We start from the raw sequence: 23,659 nt of genomic DNA, 5'->3' as shown, positions 1-23,659 counted from the left end.
ATCCTTCAGTTGAGAAAATTATAAATAATATACTTAGGAAGAGTTAAGCAACATCAAGGTTAGGGACAAGAGAGATGGGAGTGAGAAAAAGGGAAATCAGGTTACCAAAAAACAGTAATAAATTAATCCTGTGAGATTTCAAATTCTTGTTGTCTGTCGGCTGGCTATAACTGTTATTTAGGCCGGTTTGGTGGCTGTTGCTAGATGTTACTCTGTGTGTGTGTCTGTGTGTGTGTGTGTCCCCCGGACGCTGCTTGGCTTGCTCGCTCTCGCCCTCTCGCTTGGTCTGTCCCCATTAAATTATTAGTTGACTCATCACTCCTCCTCCTGCTCCTGCCGCCGCCGTCCCTTGCTCCTGCTCCTTCCTCTCCGCTACTGCTTTCTGCTGCTGCTTCTGGAGTTCCTGCTTCTTCTTCCTCCTCCTCCTCCTCCTCCTCCTCATTTTAATACAAAATAACACGGAGGGCTACCGGCTTTATTTTTTTTTAAGGGAGAGATACAGTTTAAGACAGTAGGAGGACGCAGCCTCCCTCCTGCTGCCTGGAGCTCTTCCCCGGCGGCCCCGGATCATCCGACGCGCCGTCCTGGGAGGGAGAGACAGACAAGCAGGAGGAGGTGGTGACGGCGTAAATCGATGCGCGGGGGTTGGGGGGGGGCGAAATGGAGGAAAGGGCATCTAGAAGGGGTGGAAATGGGAATTGGATTAGAAAGGGGGCTGGAGGGTTAAGGCAGAAGGGGGGAGGGGGTTAAAACCAGAAAGCCGGAGGTGGGGGGGAGGGGAAGGGAGGGGTAGAGAGAGCCGAGGGGGTGCGATTTCCGGCATAGGGCGCGCAAGAATTTGTAATCAGCTTGATTAGTGTGAGGCGGCTGTGCATTTATTACACACAATACCCGGAATAACAGGGAGCAATGCGGCCGAACGAGAGATGCCGCTGGGGCACTGGGCGATCGTGTAGCGTAAGCAGAGCGGTCTGCCGCCGGCTACGGGCCAAAACAGAAGCAGCAGTAGCGACTTCCTGATAAAAGCTAGCGAGAGAGGGCGCTCAGGGGTTGAGAGGGCAGCGAAGGGGAGAATCGAGGAACGGGCAAGGAAAAGCAAGTGTAAAGTCTCTATAAACTCCAAGCAGCCACATACATAGCTCCTTCATCAGCACCAGCGGGACAGCAGCTATTGACAGCAGCAGGATAGGGATAAGGGAGCACTCGCAATAGTTGCCAAAGGCGAACGGAACTCCCTTGTCAGTCCCGAGAGGTAGCGCACCTAACAAACTTAGAAACAAAGTGGAGCTCGAAAGAAGTGGGCATCTGCCCAGGCAGAAAGATCTACAAAGGTGGGGGATGGAGAGCAGGTGCGCATAAAGCACAGGAGCATATGGCTGGTATTCAAGATTTCTTAGCTAGGGACAAAAAGGATGGAGCGTGCTATACTCTATTAAGGAGAAGGAAGGGGGGGGAATACCTCAATTGTCACAGCTTAAAGTAAAAATGCATATACACACCAGCAGCACCATTAGCCATTTCACTTTCTCCTGTACCAAGTTTGAACCTAACGCTTGAATAGACAAATGGAAATGCTACCAGTTTTAAGACTGAAATGGGTTTCTTTGATTAGTTCTTACAAAAATGTACTACCCATACAAAAGTTATACTCCATGGTTTTCTGCACTAAGGTTGTACATTTATAGAAGCCACTAGATAATATTAATCCTGAATAAATCCAATTCAGTATTGGTAACCTGCTCCAATAACCTATGGCCTAGCTTGATTTAATAATTTTCCAATGATATATTAATGAAGTGTCTTGCATATTATGTATGTGAGGAATTCATTAATAAAATGGATTAATGTAAAGTATTATAATTAAATATATTCATTTAACTGTCAGTCAAAATAATTACAACAGATCTTAATTCCTGGGTTGTTTCTTTGAAATCTTATTGCTTTACAGAAAAATTGGGCAGGACATTTATGTAACACAGATGTTCATATCTCAGACACAGGTTTGTTGCCGGCAGGTTCACAGACAAAAAAGTCAATTTGGCAAACTTTTTATGTGCCTGTACTTTTTTTTAGTAGGGAGGAGTTACAGTGAAAAATAATGTAAAATAGCTCAACAGAATAATACTGTAGGACTTGTACCAATTCTTTGCAATGCTGCACTAAAGTGTATCATTGTTATAGGAAATAACTGAGAAGGAATAATTATACTAATGCAAATATGACATGCAAATGGGACAGCTATAATCATCCTAAATAATCTGAAGTATTTTATATTGCATGTTTTTATAAGATATAAAATAACAAAACACACATATACATATTAGGTATACATCAGACTGAAACAGTATTTCTGCAGCCAGAGGCTGCATTTAAAGTCTTGATAAGACTGTAAAAAGAATGTCATGATAACAATTCATTCCATTTTTTGTTGTTTTTCTTTTTTTAAAAAAAACTTTGATACCTATTATAAGACTTTTTGACACACATACTTACATATGTTCCCTATTTTCAAGATACGCAGTTATGCAAAGTACAGAAAAAGAATAAATAAATTATAAGAGGACAAAGTAAAAAGAATCTTAGCAAACAAAATTTATCAGTATTAACAATTATACCACCATTATCTAGAACTCAGTGCCAATTGTTTTTGTGGTACAGTTTGTGGAAGGGTTACCCACATTAAGTCTATACGTGAACTTCATTTTCCAGCAATGACCATGCTGTTTAAGAAATTTTGGAGTTGAAACCTATATACTTTGATTTCTCAAGATGGAAAAACATCTATATAAGGTGTATCAATCATTTTAGCACATTGAAGTTAGAATGGATGTTAGCCTGCCACAGTACCCTATATTGGAAAGACACCAATCAAGCTATGGGACAGCAAATATTGCAGTTGCTAATTCATTTGCAACTGTAATAATTAACAAAATTAATGGTATAGTAAATATGCTCTATCAGGTCAGAAGCAAGCCACATTAGCAGAAAGGAAAAAACAAGTCCATGCAAACTAATACGATAGATTTTTTTTTACTAAAATACTGGCTAGTGACCAGAAGCTAGTTAAGCAAGACAACATGAATTAAAGTCTCATTCTCTAAATCTTTAGCCTAGATGCAGTCACTTAATTAATTTCTTGATATATATAACTAAGTATAACTAGCAGAAATTACTATTCTGCTTTTAAATGCACACACACACACACACACACACACACACACAAGTGGTATGTCACATGAACAAGATATTTTTTTAAAAAATAGAAAACTAATTTTTTCTTAAGGAAAATGAAAAACACAATGCTGAAAACTTCAATCAAAAAAAGGTATAAATTAGCAAATGTTTTCTTAAAAAGTGTATTAAACACATGCTTCCTTGTACAATACCAAAACAAAGCATTGAAGGTACACAGTTATATAGGCTGGCATCTACCGAAGTAGATATAAACACCATAGACTGTGCAGAAAATGGTAATGGGGTGAAATACATAAAATATTTATAGCAGTCAGGAACGCACAGAATATATTACTATATTAGAAATAAAAGAGTATGATGCTTGAAACACAGCAGTTATTTGAAAGATCAGAATATAGAAGTTAATATTCAGCCTGTCTGTGTATACACAAATATAGATATACATAAAATTAGTGCAGGACATTTTTCATACGAATCTTCCTAATCAGTGTCTAACTTGAAATACTGTAACTAGCATGTATAAAATAGCCATCAAACTCTAAGATTCCATACTATGTGTTATTTTAAATGTAATTCTTTTCAGTCTAGGCAATTCAGTTAACAACATATTTGTAAATCTATCTAAAAATCTGTCATGAATGTGCACTTATTAAAATTCAGATGACTCCCCTAGAAATCAGTGTCACTATTCCAAAAGAACTAAGTACAGGACTATAACTTATTCACTTTAAGACAATTTCTTAAGAGAAACTAAGGAAATCAGCTTGACTAAAGGTTATAAGGCATTATCCATGCACTGAAGATTTTTTTTTTTTTGCTGTTATTAGTGGTGTAAGCCACGCAACAATCCCAAAAGTTGAAAATAAACTTCAAAAATGTTTTAAAAATAAGCAGCTATACGAACAATTGAAGCTATAACAGGTGTGTCCAAAGTGTGTTAGGAGGACTAATGGCCAGAAATTTTATGAGTGGTAATATTAACATATCTGGAGGGCTTCAGTTTAGTTTAGTTTAGTTTAAATTCTTTTATAGTTGGAACAATCCATTTAAATTAATTTTAAATCCAAGTTTATAACATAAATACTCTCTGGCCCATAGAACTCTGCCACACACACATTATAATTCTACTTACCTAATTCTCTCTCTCTCTCTCTCTCTCTCTCTCTCTCTCTCTCTTCACACAGACACAGACACACACACAAACAGAGAGAGAGAGAGAGAGAGAGAGAGAGAGAGAGAGAGAGAGAGAGAGAGAGAGAGAGAGAGAGAGAGAATATGCAAAACCTGGAAGCAGTTACAGGCAACTATCAATTTTCCTCTTTCAAAGGGCCCCTACGTGGTAGTTTTAATTTTTTTAAAAAAAGTTCCAGTAACACTACAGACCTGTCCTTGCAGTATTAAGGATAAAGATATCTATGCTATTAAAATACAAATGTAAAACAAAATTTATGCTGTTATTATCATTCTATTAATAGCTAAATATCTGCCCCAGGAGCATTTAAAGTGACTAGGAATAAGGAAAGCAAAATTAGAATGATGATTGAACTCAAATTGAAAGATACCTGAAAAAAAATCTAATTAAATTCAGTCATTCTTTCTGTCTCAAAAATGCATTTGTTTCATTATTACAGACAGCTTTTCTGAAAGTTTTTAAAATTTGGAATGAAATTTACTGGCTAATATGGGAACAATAGGAATCACACATGTGAAAGTACAACGATGAAAAATAAATAGTTTTGTAAAGAATTTATAACACAATTAATATATATTTTGAATAATATAATTTTATTAGATATCCAAGCTTTAAATTGATTATTCTAATAACTAGCTCCAATTGAAACCTGGCCCTTACTTCACTGGTCGTACTACATTTCAAAAGAACAAAGTAGAGATTTGGGAAGAAATGTTCCGCAATATTCTGCAAATCAACAATACTAATAATCAGATATTAGATTTTAATAAATCCTGTTTAAATCAGCCAAAGTTAATTGAAGTGTTATGAACTTAGATTTGTTTATTTTTCTGAAATGTGTATTCGCTTTGTCTAAAGCCTCTAAATGTGTTCTAAGGAACAACAATCAATTTCCTGTTGATTTCAGACTAACAATCTGGATCCAGACACAATTTGTTCTGGCTTATGTTGATGGCAGGAGTTAAGTTTAGGTAATGATTGGAATGTGATTACTTGTGGTTCTTTGTGTCCCTGTAAATCTGTGTATAGGACCTCCCTCTTCTGTGATCCTTGTATTTGCATCCAATATCAGGCACAAAAGCTAGGTTTTGATTTCATAGAAAAAACAACTTCATCACTTTAGTTTGAAGATACAAAGCAAAAAATTCTTTCATTGTTTTCCTGCAATTTTTTTTGTTTCCTTAATTATTTTTAGCTATGGGCAAGACCAAAAATTTTGTACCAAAAACCTTTGGTTGTTAAAGCAAATTAGTTACAACTATGGTAAAACTCAAGTCATGAATGCAAGGTTGTATATAATGGGAAACAGCTGACACTAGGACAAAGCAATCAAAACATATGAGTATTTGAATTGTATTGCTCTTCTGCACATTTTTTTATTAGTCTAGGACAGGATTTCCAATATCAGTTTTTTTCATTGCAATTTTTATTATGTTTCAAATCCTAACTAATTTCGGCCTGAAAAGCAAAAAAAAAGATTCTTTTGATCCTATGTGTAGTATTTTCTGTTGTCTAAAAGAAGTGACAGGCATCTCCTCTATCAATCTCATTGCATGTGACTTAATCTAAATTCAATATATTGAATAAATTGAATTAGATATATCTAATTCAAGTATGAGTGGCAACTTTCGATGCCCAGGACCATACTTAACTAGTTTTTGAGGACATGGCTTTTGCTATCATAGGCTGGGCATTAGCAGGGGCACAACAGGCCAAAAAATGAGACCAGAATTTTAAATTTGAATACTGAAAAAAGAAGACAGTTGGTAATATGATAGTATTGTCTATTCAGAATACTATCCATTGCATTTACCATTAATAAAACTCCATTTCATTTCAGTTTACCATATTTGAAAATATTGCACATACATAAGATACAATGTATCAATATAAATAATTATAAATTTGGCATAAATAGAAATTAATAGGTAACTTATATTCATGTTGAGCTCGACTCTGTAAATTACATAAATACAACAGTATAATTTTCTTGGTATGATCTAATGATGGGTTATACTGTTTTCTGGCATGTTCTACAACTTCCTATTCTAGTCTTTCGCCTGTGGATTTCCTGGTTGTTAGCAATGAAAAACCTACCAATGAAAAACAATTAATATAGTAACTAATGCCTTGGATATTGGCAATGTATAGTGTCCTTTTAACATACTATTATAGAACATAGTATTTACTCATGAAAGTTAATTGCATATTCAAATCTTATCTTTTACATTAGATAATACATAGGGTATATATTTGAGATAGTAATTGGGGAGTGTGATGGAATGTACACCTGCAGGAGCAATGGGGGAAAATTTGGCAATATGGAGCTTTCCTGGAGAGATATCCAGATTAAGAGATACACAATCCTAAACTGAAGAGGGGGGACGGTGGAGAAGTTCAAAGTAACCACACCCTAAAATTTCTGAAGATATATATAGTAGGTTAGACAGTTATAGCTTTACTTTGATAACATTCTGACCATTAGGTGGAAGCAAATAAAAAATGGATTGGATTTTGCTATGTCGTCTCTGAACTTGGGCTAACAGGGAAAGAAGAAATAATTTTGAGGAGATAATTTGGGAAGGAAAAGAATAGCCTGCTTTGCATAAACATTCCAATTCTTGTTGGAAAATTACATTATATTTGTCAATATGTTAACATGCTCTCATATTCATAATCAAACTTGTGAAAAGATTATCAGAATAAATTATGATATGGATTACAAAAATATCAATTAAAATACTGTCCATTTTATATTGTTTTATTTTTTTAAGAAAAGATTTTCATATTTATTAATTTATATGGAAACCTTTTGAGAAACAGCAAGCCTCTGAACAGTATTAACACTATTGTTCCCCAAAATGCTTAATTTTTCTCCTGGAAGATGCTATCCAGCCATTTTAGAAAAAAATCATGATTTTTTTTCTCCTATTGTCCCCCTCTTCTTCCTTGTCCTATTTTTTGTTTTGTTTTGTTCTATTTTCTTAAAAGAAGTGATACAGCCTTTAATAGTTTCTTTAATAATGTGAATTAACTCTATTTTATTTCTGTGAACTTCTCTGTTCCTCTGCCATTCTGCTTTTTAGTTTCACTTATTACAGTGATTTAATTTTAGTAAACCCAATATACTTGGTATTTTCTTATGGTTAATTTTCACAACTTCATTTTTAATAATTTGTTCTTTTTTAAAGTAAATAGAAAGGATGATCAGCTTATATTTTAGCATTATATTAATGGTCCTTTACATCATTAATTGTTTAATCAGAAAAAAAATATGTTTAGAAATATGTCCCACAGAATGTATAAGGTCTTGCTATTAAATATATGGGTATAAGGTTGCAGTCTACATATTCAATCAGTTTGTAAATTTAAAGAAGAATCACTCATTTTCCTCCATTCTCATTTTTAGATTGCTCTCTATTTTTTTTTATTTTTTTAAATAACCTTGTGGATTTGATCAGAATAATCAGGACTGCATCTGGATGACCTCAGTACTAAATTACTTTGATATTCTCATCCATAATAATTCCATGTTTAAATCTTGTGTTTCTCCCACCTAATATATTTATTTTGATGAATACAGGGTTCTTCCTCAAGGCCACATTAATGTACAGTACATTTTTCCATGCCTTAAATTGCCTGAATAATTTGTGCTGTCCCAGTGGACAAGGTCTATTTCACTGCAGGAACAACAGTAACTAATGTTCTATAGTTAGTGGTATCTGCTAATTTAAAGGTAACAATGGTGGATTTGCATGGCTACCTTCTCCTCCCAATTGCTGTCACCAACTGACAAGAGAAATCACTATGTATTATTCCTCAAAATGAAGTGCAATGGGCTTAGGCATGTGCTGGGAGGCTTCCTTTCAAGTTGCTCAAGTAACAAGCCAAGCTATTTCTGAACTAGTGTTCTTGGAGGTGAGTAACTAGTCAATATAACAAATCAATTGAGTGCAAGTACTGTGTGGGGCAAAGCAGGAAGCTTGCATAATGTATACAGAAAGCTCCTTCCTACTTGATCTTGGGACCACACACTACCTCCAAATCTGCCAATTGGGACACAGGTTTATTGGTAATTAGTATCAAGCTTTCTTTTCCAGATTACATTGACTTTTCATTAAGATGCGTCTAGTTCTGGTGTTAAATACAGGAATAATTCTCTTATATTAAAATATTAGATATGTTTAAATAAGCAGCACCAATCAGTCTTTGCACCAAGCAAATGTCTCTGTGGAAGCCATGCACCCAATCTTTCCAATAACGTAAACCAAAATGGCCATGAAAAACAAGTTCTAGCACAGCACTACAAGGGCCTATAGGAACTGGACAATATCAGGCATTGAATGTGTCAGTACCAACACTATCAATGAAGGCTTGTAAATCACTAAACCAAGTACTGAGTCAGGAGAAATCTTTACTGATTTATATTAAAAGACCACAAAAGAGGAAAAACACTACTTTAAAATAAAAAGAACCTCACCAGTGGACAAGGGATGAAAAAAAAAGATGGTTTCATGACAACATGTCCTTTAGTGCAGTGCCTTCTGATGCTATTAGTAGGATATGTACTACTATATGTTCATTTCTATAGATTTCATACTTCGAAGAATTCCCTAACCATTTAGATCAGGGGTGTCAAACTGCCAGTCCACGGGCAGGATGCATCACTCAGAAGCCACACCCACCCCATTGCTGGTAATGGCAAAACAGTCCCGATACGTCATGCGACATCACGTGATGTCATGAGTTTGACATGTCTGATTTAGATGGTGTAATTATATATAGCTGAATTCTCCCTTTTCTTCTGGTTGAGGAGAAACATATTTTATATATAGTTTACATAATAGACTATGTAAAATCAAATTAACAATACATTCATCATGAATATTACTTGTTAATTGATTAACATATATTTAGTAAGAAATAAATATATGCAATATACAAGCTGCCACATTTTATACCAATTGCAGTTTCTGAAAGCCTTATGTAGACTGCACCACAGTAATCATATATTGGTAGTATGAGAAGCTGCTTTTGGAATGAATAAGATTAGTCCTTTAGTCTCCAGCAGTGACTTTTTTCAAAACTTCCACTGCCATCTTAAAATGTCATAATGTTCATTCTCCAATAATAATCCTTCAGGAATGCCACTTTGCATAAATTCTGATATTAGTGGCAAACATTTGAAACTCTTTTGGGATTGGGGAAAAATTCTTATACATATCAGCTATTAAGAGAAAAAGAATAACCTTGTGCAGAATTGGTAAAAGCGAAGAATTTTTGCAGATAAGCCATTGTGCAAAACTGTATTCAATCTGTAGACCAAATTTTTTTCCTGCTTGATTTAATCTGTGTTCAGACTTTTATGCTGGGTTTACACCAAAATATTAAATATTGTTTGCCAAATAATCCACAATAGCTTCTTTTAAACACAATGCTAAGACACAATAAGAGAGTCTATTTATTATGCTAACAGCAAAAGAAACAAACCACATTATGGCTTAGAGTATTTAATTAGGCATTTAAAGTGATATTACTTATTTGGAGGGAACAACAGTATTTGCTTTATTTTTTAAAATAAATCACAATAATTCCTGATAATAAACAAGATACTATTTATTGAATGGAATGTTCTATTAGTTTTTTTTAAATATCCTATTTAAAGCACTGTTTTAAATAGGACAGTATGTCCACTGGTCCTATGTTTGTACAAGTTTTAAACTAAAACAGTTATTTCCCAGTACTTTGTACTATATTTTATATATTAGCATATTAATACATTTACATGTTTGTTAAATATGTAGTTTTCACTAAATTTTGATTTATTTAAACAGAGAATGGATGTTGCAAGGAGCAGGACAGCCAGATTATAACACTATGCACAATTTATCCACATCCTTAACCAGGACAAATTAGTTTTCATCCAGTGTGGAAATGAGAGTACAAGTACAAACACTTAAACACTAGTTAAAAACAGATTATTTGATATTGATTTGAAATGGAATGTCTAATAGATTGCAGTAATATTATGTTTTGTGTAGCATACATAAGAAAAAGCTGTAAAAAAGAGATTATTTTTTAATTGTTATTATATAAATAAAATGTCTATCCTACTTTTTAAGCTACTACAAACCATTCCAGAGTGAAGGATTTTAAATTTTCCATATTGGAACCCAATGCAAACGTAAGTTAAAATACAGACTATAAGAATTATGGTAAGTAAGCGACCTGAAAACTTTTTATGGATTATATGTATATATGTTTTTGTTTTTTTTTAAAAAAAGCTTTTACACTGTCAAGAGCAGTTGGAAAATGATGATTTGCTTTAAAGCATCAGATTGTTAGGTCAATAATCAAATACATTAATGATTTGTTATTCCATCAACATATTGCTTCTAACAATATTGCCTGTTAATAATGATAGCAGAATGTTTTGGAGTAATTAATTCTGATGAAGAATACCTGATCTGAATAGCAATTAAGTTGGATAGGTAATTAGAAATGGGATATCCAAGGTGGATAATTTTTAGTTTATTCAAAGTTTAGCTTTTCTCTTAAGACTGATCAATTAACACTTTATTCAATAACATTGATTTCCACATATACATAGTGATGAATTGTGAAGTGTGAAAAAGAAGTATCATCCAATACTCAGGAATATATGTGGGATGCTCTGTGGAATATATGTGGAACTCTAATTAGTTGAAACTTCCAGAAGCATCTCCACTTGCCCATTTCCATAAAAATCCTTTCAGACTTTGCAACATTTTTAAGACATATAACTAGAGTGAAATGTACATTAAATTGATATCAGGGTATCAGGTCTGAACTACAAAATCTGAAAAACTAGTGCTCATCTGGAGTTTTGAAGCCCAGTTATACTGTAGATTGCCTAATGTGTACCCATTTTATGTGATGAAGCATGAACTTAAGACACATTTTCCCACAGATAAACCTTGTGGGAAGGCCTATTTTCCCACAAATAGGCCTTCTCTGATTTTAAATTATTGAACTAGCCACAAGTATTGTTTAACAATAACAATACTATGTATCTGTTGGTATTTTGTTTGGCATATTAAAAGGATAAGAGTAACTAAATAGTCCATAGCAATGAACAAAGTATCTTTACTAGGGAATAAAACCTATTGAATTTTAGTTGCATATGATAGCAACTAAGTCAGAATTTTTTTAAAAAATCTATTGTTTAAAAGTCCATAAATAAGATTTTATTCTTTTTATAACATCAAAACAGATGTATAGATAATTTTCTAAGGCTGCTCAAGCTAAAGCAAATGCTAGAATGATATATCCTACTTTTCTTGACTTTGAAAATTTAGAGAATTTCTAGCCTACAGATGCTGTCATATTACAATTTCAAGTTTCCCTCACCATTGTCTGGATTTATGACAGTTTCTGGTTTAGCAATATCTGAAGGATTCTCTGTTGTGTTTTAATTTAACACAGTAACCTTAAATGCATGGTGAGAATGCCAAAATAATTATTTGTTGTAGATGTACATGCATAAAAGTTTCACAATAAATTATGCAATTATGTGGAATATTTAAATATCATCTGTCTAGACATTAATTTTCTACTCTAAAGTGTGATATGCTATATAACTAACTAGGGAGACCTATGGATGTCTCTTTCACTATGCTATATGGGCTGATAAAATGCAGATTATTTCTCTTTTGAACAAGATAGTTTAGACAATAGTTCATTTCATTTTGGTATCTGGTTCTCTTTGAATAAATTGCACATAGATTACAATTTCATAAGCACATGTTTTGTTCAATACCGTATATAGAAACTAAAATACTGTCACTGAAATAAATTGGATACACATTATTTAAACTTTGAAATTAAGCTTACAATATAAAAGCTATATTTTCACATGCTAACATTTAACAAAACTTGCAATATGCACATCTCTTAAATATATAAATCAAGGAACAAATAAGTTATTTTTTGCAAGAAGACATATTAAGATATATATATATATTTAAAAAACCCTGTAAACTATGTTAGATGTTTATCTGTACATAAGAGACAGGTGTAGTACAAACAGGAAAAGAAGCAAGAAGCCAAATGAGAAATTTTTAACTCCCAGCATCCATCTGTTAAATTTGAATTCATGCATAACTGATTATTCCATGACTGATAAGTTTCCTTTTTTCTGCAATAGCTTAACATGTGTTTTAACATTACAAGTTAAACCACCAAAAAGAAGCAGATATTAAGAAAAAAAATAACATCACCTCATTTAAAGAAGTGACCTAGGTTTTAAGAAATCTCAAAATATTTGGAGATTAAATATTGATAAGCTATGATATTATTATAATAAGGTTAAAGAAGCTCAGTATACTAAAAAAAGATAAAAATGTGGAAATAACTGAAGGAGACAGAGAGATCAGAAGGAAAAAACATAAGAGAAAATGTGTCAACAATAAACAAGAGGAAATGAGAAAGAAGGAAAGATGAAGGTGGAAACTAATCTCTGTGTGTCATTATGACTGCCAGAATACTGGCAAAGAAACAGCATCCTTTTATTTCAATTTTAATCATTTCTGAATTTTAATACCCTATGCCTTTTGTAATTCTCCTGGCAATCCACATAAACAACCAACTCAGCCAAACATCAGTGTAAATTAAATGGCACATAAACCCCACCACCAATGTAGTACTCCCAATCAGGTAACCAAAAGCAGAAAATGTAAGTTTTTTAAAGTCTCTATGAATGTCTAGTCAATTAACTGATATAATTTTTCTTACAATATTTAATTTTAAAAGGAAATCAAGTAGTTAACATACATGACTGTTTACAAAAATGAATAAATAAAGCAAGTCAGTAATAATAGAATAATCAGTGACCATCAGGGTCTGAAAAAATGAGCTTGCTTTCAGTGGCACTAAGGAGCATCACATGATTATTTAATTACAGCTCTAATTTTTGTCTCATGGATGGCAACATATCAACAATTAATAGGGCAAATAGAGGAGACAGCAATTTTAAAGAAACAGTCTATATGCAAAACACAGGCTCAAAATACAACAGAATGATTTCTGAAACACGTATTCTACATGCCTTGAATAGTTTACTATTTTAATGCACCTATTACATCTATAGAACAACTAAGTCCATTCTGTTGTTTTAGGAAAAGATTTAGGAAAAAAATTTCCTAAAAGATTTCTAGACTAGAGGATATTATTTTGGAACTGATACAGTATTTAGAGTGTATTTTGAAGCACACTAGAATGATCAAACCTAAAATAGCTAGCTTCCTTCAGTGAATGAACAGCTTATATATAATCAGTAATGAAATTACAAATTCAGTGAAATGAAACCATGCGGTTACAAGAAATCATACTGTCAACTCTGCCTAGATTCTAGGAAGACCTCACACACTTCAGAACACAGGCCACGCATCTCACCTGATTAGCAGCTGAGCCATTTTTCAAACTTTACAAAGGCAATGTTTTTTTTAAAAAATTGCCTCACTTAATAGTCACACTGTGAAACTGAACATAGAGATGTTAGTCTGACAGGGAAATCCATGCAATTCTCTCACAAAGCTGACAGCATTTCTCATTATTTCCATGCCTGTCCTGGAACCACATCAAGGCTCCATATTCAAAATATTCTATATGTATATATATGTGTGTATATGTATATACAATATCCAGATTAAGATAAATTACCATTATTCTGTCTTATCTGGACTGTGTTGCTATATCCAATCCTGGGGATAGGGATAAAATAATTTGTTGTAAAGATAAATTTAAGCAAGACTTAAGTCATTAAGGAAAAAAAAACTTAAAAAGAGATTCTTTTTAAATACCTGCAACTTTTTAAGCTTGCATATCACAGAAAGAAAGTTATTTCACAATACTGCAGAGATTCTGCAGTTCTAATAAGCAAAACATCCTGGCATTTGAAGATGTCAAGACTAATATATAAAAAAGTTTTTTTTAAGTTTAAATATACAATATTTGTTTAATATATTTGTATGCCACTTCCCACTATCATAGATTGTGAAACTTTTTCTAATATAATTAAAATACAATATTATCAATATAGAATAATATCACTTTTAACAGGTGAGGGAAGAATTACTAAACAACATATAATTAATGCAACAATCATAATGGGAAGGCCTGGTCAAAGAAATAAGTGCTCAAAAATAGATATCTCACAAGTTAATTCCTTTTTAATATAAAGCTATGTAACTATTATTCTGCATTAGGGATTCCAAAGAAAAATTAGCTTAATGAATCAAACTAATACTGTTGCACCTAATTTACTTCAAGAATTCCAAATAATAGACAGTAAATAAAGTTATTGCTTTATAAAGTTCACAGGAAAAAATTGTTCCTAGATAGATTTAAATATTATAGTAAATGTATAAATCAGAATAACTCGTCTGTTCATGATACATGCAATCTCAAAAATATGTTTTCTATAAAAGTCCAGTATATTTATGAAAAAAGGTACAGTGCATATAAGAACATTTACAAATAATTAGCTTCAAAATGTGTGGCTAAATCTTTATTTTATTTGCTTATAAGTACAGTCATCACTGTCTAATTTCAGTAACCAATTTATACAATATATATTACTTTTCTGCAAAGTTCATGTGAGTATTTATTTACCTATTCTAAGCGATGGTTTGGGAACTACATTCTGCAGTACAGTAAGTAATGAGGAAAGGGTCCTAGAATAATAGATGGAAAAATTACAATACTGCTACTTTTTAAGATTTATTCTTCAAAAGTATAATACTGTGCAAAACATTTGCTCTGTTCATCCTTTTACAAGACTGAAAAGATGGATAGTCCTAAAGTAACACTACAACTATTTTATTGATGTTGATGTTTCAAATGCTCACAGGAATATCCACTGTATTAAATGTCAGATTACGGGTACACAAATGTTTAATGAAATATACAAGATTACAGACTATAAAAAGAACCTTTTTGCACATGAAAATTCCTGTGAAAATCATATACAGTATACCCTAGATACTTCTCAATTATAAATGGCTCTCTGTGATCTCAAAAAGGGGAAAAGATGCAAAAAGAAGGTGTTTCACAAGCAAAGTAACATACAGACATACTTTCATCTTATTTAACTAGAAAACATTCTATGGGCCGAGGTCTTCAGCCTTATAATAAAACAGTGGAACTCACCTCAGAAATATATTTCCTTGAACTGTGCATCCTATTCCTGGAAAAGTATTGCGGAGCTATTATCTTCAAAATGGTTGCATGACCATTTGCAGAAAACAATAGTTCACAGTTATATGGTATTAGAACCATTGACCATTAACATGGTATATTATCATAGAATTAAATGCAAACTGACAAAAAATAAGCACTAAGTCAATTGGTATATGACTATCACAGTTTTTAAACTTCATTCCGTTAGTTAAAACACTTCGTGGAATATTAATTGTAATTTTATTTTTACATGTGAATATCATATGTTGGAGATAGACAATGGTACAGATATCAATGCCTTATGATATTGTAAAAACTTTACAAAATGTTACCTGTATAAAAGTACCACCTCCACTCCAGCGTATCAGTACATGCTACCCTTAATGCGCCACTAATTCACATTCTGGGTAAGCTTCTATTCCCAGTGTGAAGCCACAAGCCACATATTGCACCAGTCAAGAGGTATCATTCAGAAACTATCTAGAATACTGGTCATAAGGTCATATTTAAAAGGCTTATAATAAAGGATAAAATCAAGTCACTGAATTCTAAGAAAAACAGATAGTTTTTTACACTTGAGTGCTAGAGAATGTTTATGTATTGAGGCACAAACTTCTTTCAATTATAAGCATGTTTATTAGATTCTGTTTTATAATTTGAAATGCTAAAACCTGTTCTGTTAATATTTATATTGATTTCTGGCAAGAATATTTCCTCCTGTATAATTTCTCTAAGAACGTTGCCTTTCCATAACCTATCTATTGAGAAATATTATTCTCAGTTGCAAGAAAAATCTTTTGATGCTAGTTTTTATTTCTATATTTGTTGCAACAATTTGCAGTTAATTTTTGTTGTTGATGATGATGCTAAGATCATCTTGCAATGGAGAAAGAAAAAATATCAAGCATTAACTTGTTTTAGAAGTTGGATTTAATCTACTTGAAAATAAAATATTTATTTACTAAGAATTATCACAAGAAGTGGATACCTTAGTATGTAATTGTTCAACACAGCAACAAGAACTGCGAAGGTGCGAAACTCAGTTTAGTTTACAAAGATATTAAGAGCTCTTGCATGTTATAAACGAAATGGAAAATCTGTGGAACTTTTGTTATTTAGCTTAAGGTTTATAGGTTAAACCTTAGTATGCCAGATAAAAAAATGAATCCTTGAATCAGAATTCTTAAAGTCAGGTTATATATTCAATAGAGAAATCTGAAGCTTGGAATAATATATGAGGATGAGGATGTAGTGAGTGTCCTGTAGATGAATTCTAGTTGGGATTTTTTTATTGTGCTCAATATACTATTGTGAATTATTAACACACATAGACTGCTTTGTGAACAACATTATCAATGCACTAATAATCTAAAGTTTTGATAAGGTGATAACATTAGATTTTAGATGCAAATCTGCTATTGTGAACATATTCAACATAACATGTCCTAGAACTGAAGTTTCCAAAAAAGGTACTTCCAAATACTAAGACAGATAAACTGGTACACCGGGAAGTAGGTAAGGTTGGATATTTTGGCTATTTGGATTTTAGCTTTGCATTTTTTTTATTTTTTTTGCTCTGCATTTCAGAAGCTGAAGGTAATTATCAGTCATTGTAACTTTTTTTAAAAAAAAATAGTAATTTACCCACTGAAATGAAAATAGATGACAATAAGATGCCTGTTATTGAACATTAGTAATCTCATTAAAAAGCTAAATGTTTTAAGATGATATGTTAATATGCATGAACACTCATCACAGTATGTTTTTAAAAAATTCTTAATCTTAATGTCAAGAAATTAATACTAAATGATACTTCCAATTGTAAAGTAAATCTAAATTTGTTTTGCAATTCCAAAGATGAACTATATTCAGCAGAATCTACAAACTCGGCGAGAGAAATCTTATCCTGTAGGACTGTTTCATTATATGTGCTACAAATAGAAATAGATTTAATCGTATTTTATACCAAACACAGACTCAGATTTCAAAATAAATTTAACTTAATGTAGGAACCTAGCTTTGTAAACAGCTTTTGTAAACCGCAGTAACTTTATTTTAAGTGGCAATTTTGTTTAAAGTGCATTGAACTTCAAGATGACAGATTTGCTGAACATTTTTCCTCACTTACACATATGTGCTTTAAGTTATTAATAATATGCTTCTGCCCCTATCTTCAGCAGCTCAAACAGATACTGTGCAACTTGCTAGTCGTGTTATTTTTCTTAAGATTCACTACTTAGATATTAGTTCTTTAAAACATATTCCCATGGAATCTTTCTTTAAATTACTCCTGGTACAAATAGTAAAACTTTTTTTTTTGTATGCTTACAAGGAAGACTTAGTTGCCATGGTTAATACTGCCAGGTAGATATTAAAAAGGAGACAGAGCCATTATTTAGTGGAGACAGGGATATAAATACATGCACTCACTTATAAACTGGTATTTACTTCAGGAAAGTAATATTTTTTTCCTTTGATTGATGCTCTGTCAGTTTAATGTAAGATAAATAAAGACTAGAAGCGTAATGACTTTAAATCAGAAGTGTTCATTCCTAAAACAGAACAAGATGACCAAGATCCTGTGCCCTTTATAGTAAAAATCAGATTTATATTTGACAGAAGATACTTTCTTGTATTCTAGAAATCAAACCATTTTATGGAAATGGTACACATCAAAACACATACAGGTACACAAAAATAATAAAATCATAATTTACAGATGAGAATTCTCTTTAGAAACCAAGTATCATAATTTAATTAAGCAAAACACTGCTGTTGGTTCTAAACTAATACCTGGTTAATCATGAATGTCAATAGAAGCAACAAATAAGATTCTTTTTACAAAGGTACCCTTATTTCTATTGCTTCACCAATCAAAAATAGATACAAATATATATCTAAACATTACAGAGGGAAAAAAAATTCCAGGGTACCTGGCTGTGAAGGAGGTTAAACATTTGATGGTGACTTAAATATATAACTATCCGATGACCCTCATATTGTACAGAACATATGATTTAGCAGTTAGGGTTTTTAATGGAAACTAAAAAAAACTATAACACACAGAAAACTCAACTATCATTAAATATCAGTAAAACATTTTTATAAAATATATACAGCACTCAAGTTAGAACAGACAAGACTCTAGGGACGTGGATGCATTTTGTACATTATATTCATACTAGAACAATTATCTTTATTATTGCTATTAATACAGGTATAGTTAAATTATTTTACAATGGCATAGATTAATCACATAAATAAGTTAGGCCAAATTTTCTTGAACACTGTATTAAATATAATTATGAAAATTTAGTTTTCAAGGGTTTTTTTAAGGTTTGCAAAAGTATTCATTTTTGGATTTGGAATACTGGATGGAACGTCCTTGTACTTACTTGATTTGGAGCCACATAGTTATCATGAGGCATTTAATAAGGAATGGCATTTTTCAGGTTATATATAGTTTTTGCTTACTGATCTTAACATAAGTCTTAACACAAATTGATGCCAAAATATTTTTTCTGTGTCAAATTCCAGGTCTGAATTAAAATAAAATGGCATATGTTCTCTATTAAGTTAGTATACCTTAGGGAATAGGTAGAATTCTGAAATTCTTCTAAATTATGCAGTTATAAGAAGATTCTCATAAGAAATTATGGTGCAGTTTATAAGATATATGATTAAATGCATGAAAATGGAAGCTTTCTTTTGGGCCCATTCCATTTACATGTTTTATCACTAAGAAACAATTATTAATACATCTTACATATTTTAATTTCCAAAAAAGAAACAATATTACAGAATCATTCATACTGTCTTTCTATTCTAGTTTTTATTAGGATGTATAAAGCAAATATCTTTTGAGATCTTTTCCATTTTAAGCCATTGATTTTTGTAAACTATATTACTTCATAAGGTGTAAAGCGCTTTATAGATTTGCAATGTCTTCTAATTCCAAAGTATTTTTCTTATATGTTTGCTTTCTATCTTTCTCTTTTTCTGTCACGATGTCTTCCAATTCATGTGAATGTTGGGAGACATTTACAAAGCAAAATTTATGCTATGCCTAAACTTAGTGAGGTATATTGTGCTTCTGGGTTATGTTAACATTGATTCCTGTCCTTTTTATTTAAGGAATTGCTGCAATTAAGTCTTCCATATCTAGTGACTGCTGTAAACATTCCTGAAGGACAGTGAAATCAATTCCTTTTGCCAACTAAAATTGAAATTTTACATATAGTATAATCCTTCTTAACAATGTGAGAAAAACAGAATAAATATATTAAATTTGTTTTGTAACAGATGCTTAAGGTTGTTAAGATTTAAAACATCGATTAATGATACTCTTGCCTGCACATTTCTCAGAAATGTAAGCCTCTTTGCTAATTTCTGCCAGAAGTCTGGAGCAGGGGTATATGAATGAAGTAAACATAAATAATATTATGGAAATATAAAGTGGCTGCTAAATTAGATCCTTCAAAAAGGCATAGCAATAGAGATCCCAGTTCTCCACTGTTATATTTTAGATGCTTTTTCATTCTTTGCCTATAAAATAAAGCAAGGTTGAATAAAAAAGTAATCTTAAAATAATCTGTCAATACAGCTAAAGCTACTAATCACAGCTTTCAATAAAACTAAGGGCTTCTTCACTAAAATAGACATTTTAACTCAGGAACATTAGCTGTCATTGCCAAAGCTTTTCAGAGATGAATATCAAAAGTTGCCAAAGCTTTTCAGAGAGGGACAAAAATGTAGGAAGCTTTGACAAGCACGCCAAACTTTGGCACAGACTCTAGATAACACAACCGATACGGTTTAATATATGTCAGCAACAGTTCTATTTCCGTGTGGTCAAACGCCGTCGAAAAAAAAAAGGGCCCACATACCGAGTAACTTTGCAGAAACATTTCCACAGAGGCAAGCGATCCAGCTGCCCCTTCAGTGATCTCCCAGCACCAGCTTCGCTACAGGTTAGCATCAAAAGAAAATTGAATTTCCTTTTTAACTCCTGGGAGACCACCGGGCTCCCCCTCCCGCAAAAAAGAGGCAGGACTGTGAGAGCGAAAGGAGGACCTCGCGCGGAGAGAGGAAGATACACCTGTATGAGGAGCCGCCTTCTGGAGGTCAGTGGCAGGCCAAATGCCCTCCTTCTCAGTTCTCCAGCCGCAAAGCCCCAGCCCTTTTCTGCCGACACCTTAAGTTGACCTCTTCCCGATACTGCATGATGCATCCTTTCTCCCAGTCATACAAACCGCCGAGATATAAATCTTTTAAAACTCCCTCACTTTCACGACGCGGTGGCAGAACGAAGTGCGTCGCCGCGTTGGCGCGTCCCCCTTGCCTTCACTGCCCCGCTCCTCCCCGCACCGTTTTTCCTCCCACCCGCAAGCATCCCGCAGGCACCTCTCTCTCCCTCACCGGCGCTTTTTTCCTTCGTCCCCCATTCCCGAGGGCACAGGGCTTGAAACTTATGAACTGAGCCAAACTTCTGAGTTACAGTGAACGGCGAAGCCAAGCAAACTTGCCAAGGACCTCGCCTGCAAACTTCTTGGCTTTGGGAGGCGGCGGCGAGACGAAGGAGCGCGAAGCAGGTGTTTGCGCGTCTGCAAGCCGCTTTCCTCCAGAACAAGCTGCCGTAGTAAAATTTCCCTTTACTGGAAATGAATAAAGAGGAGGCTAAGAGGACTCATCTTAAGAGCCGATTCCGATAGCTCAGAACAAATATTAGAGGATTCCACATACCCCCCCCAAATCGGATTTCCACGCTTTGTCAGTCGCCGACCAAAATGGACTATCCGCAACAATAAGTCCCTAAAAACCTTAAAAGTAGGTGTTAAACGGGAGTGACTGGTCGGTGCTGCATACCTAAAACGAGGGCGGGATGGGGGGGGGGAAGGTAGAAGAAGACCAACTTACTCATGAGAGCGCGGCGAGAGGGCGGGCGAGGCTGGGCGACACCTTCAGCTTCCCAGGCGCCGGCGAAGTTAATTGCACTGAACTTCAAGTTGCCTTTTCACCCATCAGGAGTGGGCGTTTAAAGGAAGGAAGGAGGAGGAGGAGGGGGCTCACACACAGCCACCCTCCCTCCCTCCCTCCCTCCCCCACTTCTGAACTGCCTGGCAGGCGGTGACTGAGCAAAGGAAGAAGACGACGACGAGAAGGCGGCGCCCGCCTGCCTTTTCCACCCTCTTGCCACACACCAGGGCCAACGAACTGCCCCAAAAGCGCAGCTTCGGTCTTCTTTCTGCAATTCTCAGCCCTGTCCCCAGGATCTCTTGGCGATCGTTTGTTGGGCGCGTTCCTTTTCTTTTCCTTCCTTTTCTCCCCCCTTCTTTCTCCTTCGGAACTGGAGGAAAGCAGAAAAAGGCTCGGCTTGAGCCGCCTGGGCTCACTGGCTCTCCCCCTTGCGGAGACTTGCCCGAGCTGGTGTAGGAGCAGAGCCGAGACAAGTCGCTACCGCCGCCGCGGCCGCCAGTCGCTGGACTAACGCGAAGGAAGGAGCTGCGCGCGGGTTCCAAGGAGCGAAAGGCGAAGGGTTGAAGAAGGCTGGCGGAAGGGTGGCCGGCTCGCTCGTACCGGCCGGTTATTTTTGTTATTAATAGAGTGGTTATCTTTTCTTTCTTCTCTCGTGCCCGCTTGCGCCTCCCATTTCTTCTCCCTTCTCGCCTTTAAGGGCTTTTTGTTTTTTTTGGAGGGAGGCTCCTTTTGGTTGGGAAGAGTGGTATGTGCGCGCCTGTCGCTGCCTCCCTCGCCGCCCCGGGGAAGAAGGAAGTCAGGTGAGACACACAACAGTTCCCTCCCAGTCCCTGTGCGACTGGTAGGAGCTAATCACTGTTGTTGGCTTGTGTTGTTGTTGTTGTTTTAAATGCTATTATATTCCCACCCCTTTCTCTCCCCCCCCCTTTTCTAATGCTGTTCCCCTTTTTCACTCCCGGAGAGCAGCGCCCCACACCGGAGTATCAGACACACTGGGGCTGCTCTGCCCCCCACCCGCTTATCTCCTCCCCTCTTGTTTCCATATATTTCCCCTACCCGCTCTTCTCGCCCCCACCCCCACCCCACCCCGCTCGTTTATTCCAATATTTATACACCACATGCTTGGCTGTTCAGCTGCTGCTCACTTCCAACCCCAGGAAAGGCGAGGGAGGGGATGAGAAGAAAGAGCGAACAGGACAGTCTCCGAAAAAGGAATTTAACAAAGGTGATCAATATTTTAAAGCTCAGCGGAAATCGATGGGATATCAAGCGCCTGTCAAGCTAGCAGCCCTTCCTCCAAAGGGACAGAGGAAAGAACCCACCCTTCAATCTCGGAAACCAGGGTTCAGAAGCAAAGGGATAGGCTAAAGAGGGCTAGGGAAGTGAGAAAAGAGGGAGGACCAAAAGCTGTACACCAGAAACAAATTTAGTGGCGTCTCTTTGAAATTTGAATTGACTATGATAGAAGCCAACTCATATTATCCATTAATTAAAATACAGGATAATAAAATAAAAAGCTTTTGTGCAAGCTTTATGCTGTGCAGTATTACTTTCTAAGCTTATTGAGATCATATGCCTCAGCAATTGGGTGGCTCTTTCTTGGTACTTATCTTGGCTTTGGAGAGTCACAGTAGATTCCTTCTTGCATTGTGTCTTTTATTATTGTTTGGTGTAACCATAACTCAAAGACAGCATTTAAACACCTTTTTATTTAGAAAATAGAGCCCTGTCTTAATGGTGTATAAACAGTGTACCTGAAAAGTGAATCTGGAAATGGAATCCCACTCTAAAGATTGCCTCGGGCATTCAAAATCTAGTGTAAATCTAGAGTATTCCTTTTTGCATTTTCCTAATTTCTACACTATGTATTATTCTTAATTACAGATACATCTGTAAACATCTTTTAACATGAGAATGGTGTCTAGGCAATGATTATAAGGGCATACCTTTCCTTAATAACTTGGTGTAACTCTTGTCTTTTTTAAAAATGTTAATTATAATAATAATTAATTTGCAGAAATAGATATAAAACTAAAGATTTGCATAACACAATTAATATGCCTTACCCAAAATATATCG

General features: G+C 34.7%; 1 protein-coding gene across 4 annotated transcripts in view; it reads right to left on the bottom strand.

Moving 5' to 3' along the window:
• Positions 1–22,215, bottom strand: part of SATB1 (SATB homeobox 1) — a 115,181-nt gene extending 92,966 nt beyond the window's left edge. For 2 of the 4 annotated variants that reach the window (XM_081345411.1, XM_081345410.1), the window contains exon 1: positions 21,521–22,215. The gene's annotated coding sequence lies outside the window, so the exon portion shown is untranslated. Of the gene's footprint in view, positions 1–105; positions 421–21,520 lie in introns of those variants that run through there. The other 2 variants (XM_081345409.1, XM_081345408.1) reach the window with 1 other exon arrangement.
• Between the last annotated feature and the right edge of the window lie 1,444 nt (positions 22,216–23,659).

Source organism: Vipera berus, assembly GCF_964194415.1.
Source record: "Vipera berus genome assembly, chromosome: Z".
Classification (NCBI taxonomy): Eukaryota; Metazoa; Chordata; class Lepidosauria; order Squamata; family Viperidae; genus Vipera; species Vipera berus.
Note: the sequence above shows the minus strand (reverse complement) of the source record. Positions and strands in the feature narration are given on the sequence as shown.